The sequence below is a fragment of the Arachis ipaensis genome, chromosome B02 (genome assembly GCF_000816755.2).
Source record: "Arachis ipaensis cultivar K30076 chromosome B02, Araip1.1, whole genome shotgun sequence".
Taxonomy (NCBI): domain Eukaryota; kingdom Viridiplantae; phylum Streptophyta; class Magnoliopsida; order Fabales; family Fabaceae; genus Arachis; species Arachis ipaensis.
Window position 1 is genome coordinate 15,276,345 of NC_029786.2, and position 8,383 is coordinate 15,284,727.

Below are 8,383 nucleotides of genomic sequence, written 5' to 3' on the forward strand. Positions count from 1 at the left end.
CTTGGTTTGCCTTCCTGACTATTTGAGATTAACTGCTACTTGTCCTACTTGCTGTAACCGTTTGTTTGTGCTTGAACTTCCTATCTGTGTTTGCAACTGGGACTCTGTTGGATTGTGGTGATTGGTTGTTGGATGGATTGTTTGGGCCTAGGGCCGTGGTTGAAATGAGATGAACCAATGGTTGATTTCGATTTTGTGTTTCTGGTTTGGAATAAAATATGAAAGGCTATTTTGGTTCCATTTAGATAAACCGTTTTGAAAGGCTTTTGAGTTTTTGAGAATTGAACGGTTCTTCTTTCAGAAAAGATTTTTCAGACTTTACTTTTATTGTAAACCGTTGTTTTTGAAAAGGAGGCATAAGACGGTTATTAATCACTAGTACGGTTTATCTTCATGTATCCTATTACAGTAATTCCCAAAACCCTCTACTGAGAACCCTTTCGAGGATGATGTTCTCACCCCCCTACATTTTTCCCCTGTCAGGATATGGGCGCAGAAGTCACGAAGAGTTTATTTAGTTGTTGTTGAGATGCTCTGTCTTGCTTTAGTTATGGTTTATTGAACCCTCGCCATTATCTTGATATATTATGTAAGAGGGATAGGAATTGTATTGGCCAATGCTTATAAAGTTATTTATATATATTTATGTATATATATGGACGTACTCTTTATGAGTTGTTGTAAGTTGTATGGTATTTATGGATATATGTTATCGAACGAAAGTATTTTTGGGAGCGCTATTACGGTTTAAAATACCCGCCGCTTCTTCTTCTTCTTCTTCTTCTTACCGCCGCATCGCCGCCTGCCGCTTCTTCTTCTTCTTCTATGAATTGGATTTTTTGTGAAATTTTTTAATTTTTTATGAAATTTGTTGTGGAACATTGTTGTTGCTGAAATTTGAATTTGGAGTATTGTTGTTGCTGATTCTAGGTTCTTGATGATGATGATTTTCTGAGTTGAGTTCTGGTTTGTCTGAGTTTGAGTTCTGGATCTGAGTTCTGGGTTTTGATGAGGATGACGACGATGATGTTGATTTTCTGAGTTTTGGTTGGTGTGATGCAGATGGTGATGGAGTGGCAGTGGGTGGGGGGTGGTGGTGGTGGTTCTGGTTCTGAGTTCTTATGATTCCATGATGATGATGGTGGTGGTGGGTGTGGTGGTGGTGGTGGTGGTGCTTATGCTTGTGTTTCTGCTGGTGCTTTGCATGATTTTGGGGAAGAAGGGATAGGGGTATTTTGGTCCGAAGGACGGTTTTAAAACAAACTGAAACTTTGGAGACCATTTTGTAGCAAAAAAAAAGTTAGGGACGATTCCGATTTTCGACTTCTACGTTGGGGACCAAAATCGAACTTAACCCTAAAAATAAATGTAAGAATTCAATCAAATAATTTATAGAATAATAGAAATAATATGACTAAATAATAAAAATATAATTTTTTAAAATATAAAAAAATATAATATTCTCTTATGTATTATGAAAATTATACTTATATAAAAAATATGAGTAAATAGTCATTTCTAACCATGAAAAATTTAGATACTGCTAAAACTAATTATGAAAGAATTAAAAAACTTTATACCCATAAAAGATGAATTATATTCGACAAAATTAAATTATCCAATCATTAAATTTTTGTTGACTCCATTTAAAAACCACGTTAAATTCAAAAGCTAACCCTACCACCAATCATCTTTATTCTTCAAGCTTCTGCTAGAATTTATTTTTTTTGTTGGCGTGCTGCTATGCCTTGTTCTGATGAGCCAACAAAAATTGTTCAGTGCCATAGTGTCAAACATAAACAAGCTCATCCTAACCAGTACTAGCCATTAAGCCTTCAACAAGAACACTCATAACAATGCCAACAGTGAATTCTGTGGGATGATTGTACTAACTCACAAGCGCTTCCTTCACCAAAAAATCCCAAACACAAACCATCATATCATAAGAGCAAGACACTATCAAATTTTGCATGTGCGGCAAAAATCTCACCTTTCTCACTGCATATTCGTGTCCATTCATAACCACAATCGGAACCCTAAAACTCCTCACATCCCAAGTCTTGATGCTCTTATCCACCGAAACAGTCGCAATTATGTAGTCGTCGTACTTGTTCCAATCGCAAGTTAGCACCTCGAGTTCGTGAGGAGGTAACACCATGGTGGATGAAGGTTTACGAACATCCCACATGCAGAGGGTACAGTCGTCGAAGGCAGACGCGACAACGTTGGCATGGCAGGGGTTCCATACAGCAGAGTAGACGCAGTAAGATTTAATTTAGTCTCTATCTTTTAGTCTCAGTTTCTCTTTTAAACACAGTCTTAGTGATATGATTTGCACTAAATAATTAAAATATGAGTGCTCAAATGAAGGTGATGACTCTCACCGTGCATTCTACCAAGAACAAGAGAGGCTTAGGGCTATGATAGAGAAAAATGAAGAGAACACTAGAAATCTCAATACACAAGTTGGTAATATGAGTGCTCAAATGTCCTCTATAGCTGAGATGCTCTCAAGGTTGTCCCTACCTCCTACCAAAAATACCAACACCACCCATGCCTCTAGCTCCTCTAGCCTTCCATCCCAACCCCTTCCTTCTCAACCCATTCCAAACTCAAGGGGTAGTATCAATGCAATTACCTTAAGAAGCAGTACAACATTTGAAGAGGTTAAACCCAAACCCATTATTTTGACAGAGGATGTCTTCAATGTAGGAGTTGAGGAAATAGTCGAATTAAATGAGGATGAAAAGGAGGAGGTTGCAAGGGAAGAAGAGAAACAATTGAAGGCCAAGGAACCAAAAAGGAAGAACAATTTGGAGGAACAAATTCCTATACCTTTTCCAAAGGTGGCCAAGAAGGTCAAGAAGCATGAGGAGCTTGATCCTAACATAGTGCAAATTTTCAAGAATGTGGAGGTAACTATTCAACTCTTTGATGCCCACACATCAAGTTTCGAAGTATGCTAAATTCCTTAAGGATGTGTGCACTCACAAAGAGAAGATTGGTGGACTAGGAATGAATCTGTTAGGTAATTCTGTTTCTTCTATGATGAATGACTTTCTTGAAAAATATAGTGATTTCGGTTCTTGTTTGGCATCTTGTATGATTGGTGAGATTCAACTTAAGGATTACATGTGTGACCTAGGGTCGTGTGTGAGTATCATGCTACTCTTGATTTATAAGAAGTTGAATCTTGCACCGTTGAAGCGATCTGGGGATAGGTTTGTGTTAGCAGACAAGAATATAATTTCAGTTGTGGGGGTTGCTGAAAATGTATTGGTGAGAATTCAGGACTTAATTTTTCTGGTGGATTTCCATATTCTAGAGACACCTCCCATTGATTCGGATAGACCATCTTCTATCTTACTTGGAAGACCATTCTTGAAGACATCCCGCTTTAAGCTGGATGCTTATTCTGGTGAATATTCATTTGAAGCTAAAGAGAAGGTGGTGAAGTTCAAATCGGAGGAAACTATGAGGCAGCCCTTAGAGGTGCATTCCATTTTTTGTCGTGACATAGTTGAAGATGACGTAGTTGAAGTCCACTTCGGAAGTGATGATGAGATAAGTGTCATTAAGGTCTTGGGAATAAGAGAAATTGACAAAGAAGAGGAAAATGGTCCACAACCTCCATGCTATCAAGGAAACAAGGCACCTAATCACGATCCAATTGACAAGTGAAAACATCTCCCTTTGAAGGATGCTCTAGCCAAAGGCAACAAGGAGAGCAAGGTGGATGTCCTTGAGGATGTTCCAAAGAGATGAATCTTGAGCTCATGCCCGTCCAACTTAAGGACGTTAAAGAAAAGTGCTAGGTAGGAGACACCCTACTATGGTATAATCCTCCATCTTTCTTTGTTTTCATGTGAATACCTGCTTGGATTGGTTGATTTTTGTTAGTTTTAGGTCTTTGATTCTTTGCATTCCTTTTGTTTATGTGAATATTTGCTTTAGGAACTTTGTTTTGTTTGTTTAGAGTCTTAGAATGCAGAAATTGGTGGTATTATGTGTAGAGAAGCCTCTTAGGGAGAGGATGAAAATTTTTGTTCCCATCACTACATGCTTACGTATACATACTGCATGCGTACGCATTGCCCCAAATTTGGCCCAAGATGTGTAAGCATTCCTTCTATGCACATACATTACTCCTGGACAGAAAGCATCATATGCGTATGGGCCTTTCGCATACGCAAATTTTTATTGACCTCCAACTTTGTATGCGTACGCAACGTTTATGCATGTGTACGCATTGCCTGAATATGGCCCAAGACACGTACACATTCATTGTATGCGTGCGCAGTGAGGCCAGGCAAAGAGCACCTCACGCGTACGTGCTGTTTGCATACGCGACCTATGCTCCCCATCCTTCATTGATGAGAGGAACAAAATTTTTGTTCCCAGCACTGCATGCGTACGCATACACCTTGCATGCGTACGCATTGCCCCAAATTTGGCCCAAGATGTGTAAGCATTCCTTCTATGCACATACATTACTCCTGGACAGAAAGCATCATATGCGTATGGGCCTTTCGCATACGCAAATTTTTATTGACCTCCAACTTTGTATGCGTACGCAACGTTTATGCATGTGTACGCATTGCCTGAATATGGCCCAAGACACGTACACATTCATTGTATGCGTGCGCAGTGAGGCCAGGCAAAGAGCACCTCACGCGTACGTGCTGTTTGCATACGCGACCTATGCTCCCCATCCTTCATTGATGCATACGCGATTCTCTTTATGCGTACGCATAGATGAAACATAAAAAAATAATCTAATTCGAAGATAGGGGGCTCGAGCCCTAACCCCTCTCAACGTCTCTCAACCCCTCTTCTCTTCTTCTGTTTCAACTCTCCCACCGTNNGCAGCTTCCCCTCTCTCTCTCTCTCTCTCTCTCTCTCTCACGCTACTCATCCCTGCTACCTCTGCCAACCGCCGTGGCTAGCTTCTCCACCGGTAGTCTAGCGAACCACCACCTCATTTCCCTTTCTTCCTTCTCCATCTCATTCTGCCACCGTTCACAATTCACTGCCGCTGCACCACTTTTGCTTCTCCGTTTCTGCATCCCTTATACCCATGTTTCTTCCCTGTTCCTTGATGCGGCGAAAATTAGCCAATTAATAAATTATAGTAAGAATAGCGTTGTAAGTACAGTTCTTAACTGACGAAAATTCGCTTATCAATTTAGAAGGGTTGTCACAAAATTAGAATGAAAATACTGGGAGTAGAAATCCCAGGTCGTCTCCCAACGAGTTGACAAAAGGGTGCTATTTTATTAATCAGGAGTTTTCCGAGAAATTTTAAGAGTTGAATAACAGAAAATAAATAATTGTAAATTAAAGCAATGAAAATTAAAAGAGATTTATATATTCAAAATAAAAAGCCCCAACGAGTTGACAAAACGGTGCTATTTTATTAATCAGGAGTTTTTCGAGAAATTTTAAGAGTTGAATAACAGAAAATAAATAATTGTAAATTAAAGCAATGAAAACTAAAAGAGATTTATATATTCAAAATAAAAAGCCTTAACCGGGGGAAGATTAATTGAAAGTTCTATTCTTGTTGGAATTCTCTCAAGAGTAGTATCAAGAGGTTGTTGTTTTTACTTAGTTAACCCTTACTAAATAAAGGAAAGTCAAGTGATTGAGCTAACTCTTATTCACAAGTCCTAATCCTCTTTCTTGGGAAGGATTAGCGTTAGTGCCTAGAGAGTTAGCCAACAACTTCCAATGAGCATTCCAACTCAAGGGTCTCCTTTTAATCAACCCCCAAGTCAAGTTGGGAGTCTACTCCATTAACATGAATATAACGCTCACAGAAATATAAGAAGAAGGCATGATAAATTAAATAAAATAGGAATTGAAAATTAATTAAAAGTAAAAATAGTTCCTTGCATTAATAAATCCCAAAATGCAACATACTTATCTGAACAGGGTTAATAAGTAATCAAAAGAGTAAAGGAATAAGAAAGCAAACTAGAATAGTATCAACTTCAACGGAGGTAGTGACTCTTCTCAATATTCAAAGCAAAAGCATAAACTATAAAAACTATGAGTGTGTAGAAAACCTAGAAGAAGAGTGATTTTCTCTCTAAGATTCCAATCTAAAACTAAAAACTATGCGAATGAGAATGTGTGTTGAGTCTCTGCTTGTCCCCTGGCTCTAGTCTGTGTTTCTGGGCCGGAAACTGGGTCCAAACTCGGTCCAAAATTGCCCCCAACGTTTTCTGCGAATTCTGCAGGTAGCGCATGTCATGCGTACGCGTCAGTCACATGTACGTGTCGCTGATCATTTTCGCGAGTCACGCGTATGCGTCAAGCACGCGCACGCGTCACCGTGCGAACTCCAATTCACGCGCACGCGAGAGCCATGCGTGCGCGTCGCTGCTCGCTGGTTGTCTCCTCTATTTCTTGTGCTCCTTCCATTTTTGCAAGCTTCCCCTCCATCCTCTAAGTCATTCCTGTCCTAATAAGCCTGAAAACACTTAACGCACAGATCACGACATCGAATGGAAAAAAAAAGGAAAATTAAAATACACAATTTAAAGGCTTAGGAAGCAAGGTTTCAATTATGGAACAAAACTAGTGTTAGAATATAATTAGGATCAATTAGGATCAATTAGCATTATTTAGCATATCTGAATATTTATTATAGGAGATTACATCTTTATTATTACGATTCTCTTAGTACCTATAAATACCCTTTTATATTGTATTATTCCATACAACTTGACAACTTGAATACACTTAGTAATACACAAATTCTTTCTCTAGTTTAGTCTCTTGTTTCTAACAACTAGGAAGGAATTGTAAATTCATGTAATCTGTATGAATAAGTGTGTAAAGACTTGATAAACCCACTCAATTGAACACAAGATAAATCATAAAATAGTGGTTTATCATTCCTCATACAGGTTACAGCTTATTTCCCTCTTCCTTTACTTCGGTTTTCTTGGTTTTAATTAAGATCAATCTGTTAGGCTGTTGTTAGGTTGTTTTAGGTAGGGTTAAATTGGTTTACCCCTAGATCATTCAAGTGTGTATGCTTGATAGAAGTGTTTGCGGTTATTTTGAGTTGCTATTCATGATGTGAAATTGGTTAACCTTAGATTATTCAACTCTGTATGCTTGATGAATAGATTGTTGTTGGTTCACTTGGTTAATTGTTTGACTGAGCTTGTGCTGGACTTCTGAGATATTGTTGCTGGGATTCTGGAGTTTAACTTGCACTTTGATCAATTGATTTTTGTTGCTGTTTTGCTGAAAAATTCTTGTTTGGTCTGCTTGGAAAATCAGTTGATTATGTGGTTTTGGTGACATTTTGGTGCTGAATTGTTGGGTGATATTTGGCTGTGCGGATTCACTATTAAAGTTGTTTTGCATTGACCTGTTGCTGAAATTCTGCATTATGCTGTTAGTTTTGTTGTTATTGAAGCAGAGAGTATATTGATTACTGTCATCTCGTGTCGTTAGCTTTAATTAGAATTTTAATTCTTAGCCAGTGATTTGGCTTAGTTAAATTGCTTGATGCTGTTAGTTGCTTTTAGGCTAGAGTTATGATTTTTCCGATTAGAGTTAGTCTCTGTTCATGTGTAGTTCAACATGCTGTTACGCTTTTTAAGTTTGAATTTTAGTTTGTTTGAACTGGATTGACTGCATCGCTGCTGAATTATTGAAATATATTACGGCTCTCTGTCCAATTGATGCTGATTTTGTGAATGAAGATTGCATGATTACTTGGTTGATTGATTTTGTGAATGAAGATTGCATGACTACTTGGTTGATTAAGGCATTTGTCTGATAGTACAAGATTCATTAAATTGGTCCCATTTAACCCAGTTACATCGACTTTGTGTGTTTCATTGGATTTGGGTTATATTGGGAACGGAACTCAAGTTTTTGAACTGAATCCTGTGTTGTTAGTTAACTGCATCACATTGGTGTTTGAGCTTGTTCTTCTTACTTGGTTGAACTCGGTTCTTGTGTATACACTACTTGCTCATGAATGTGCTTCTATGATTACTTTGGATTTTGAATTGCATGTTGTAGCTACGGTGTGATTTAAAATGTTTAACTTTGTTTGGCACAATTCATTAAATGTATTTTATGATTTTGCACAATCCATCATATTGCCTCAATTCTTGAATTTCCTGAGTGACTGTTGAGCTTTTTGATACTTGCTTATTCAGTGGTAGCTTGCATTTGTCTTGAAATCCTTTTAGTGCACTGTTGAGCTGAAATTGCATTTTGACTGATTTGCTTTACTCATCCTGCTTGCCTCACTTGTAATTACATTTTAATATATTCTCTTTTACATTTGATTTTTCAGAATGAGGAAACCGCAAGCAAAGAAACCAGCTTCTACTTCTAAGAAAACGGCATC

At 38.1% G+C, this 8,383-nt stretch overlaps 1 pseudogene; it reads right to left on the bottom strand.

The window, feature by feature from the left end:
• LOC107628238 lies at window positions 1,495-2,266 on the bottom strand (annotated as a pseudogene).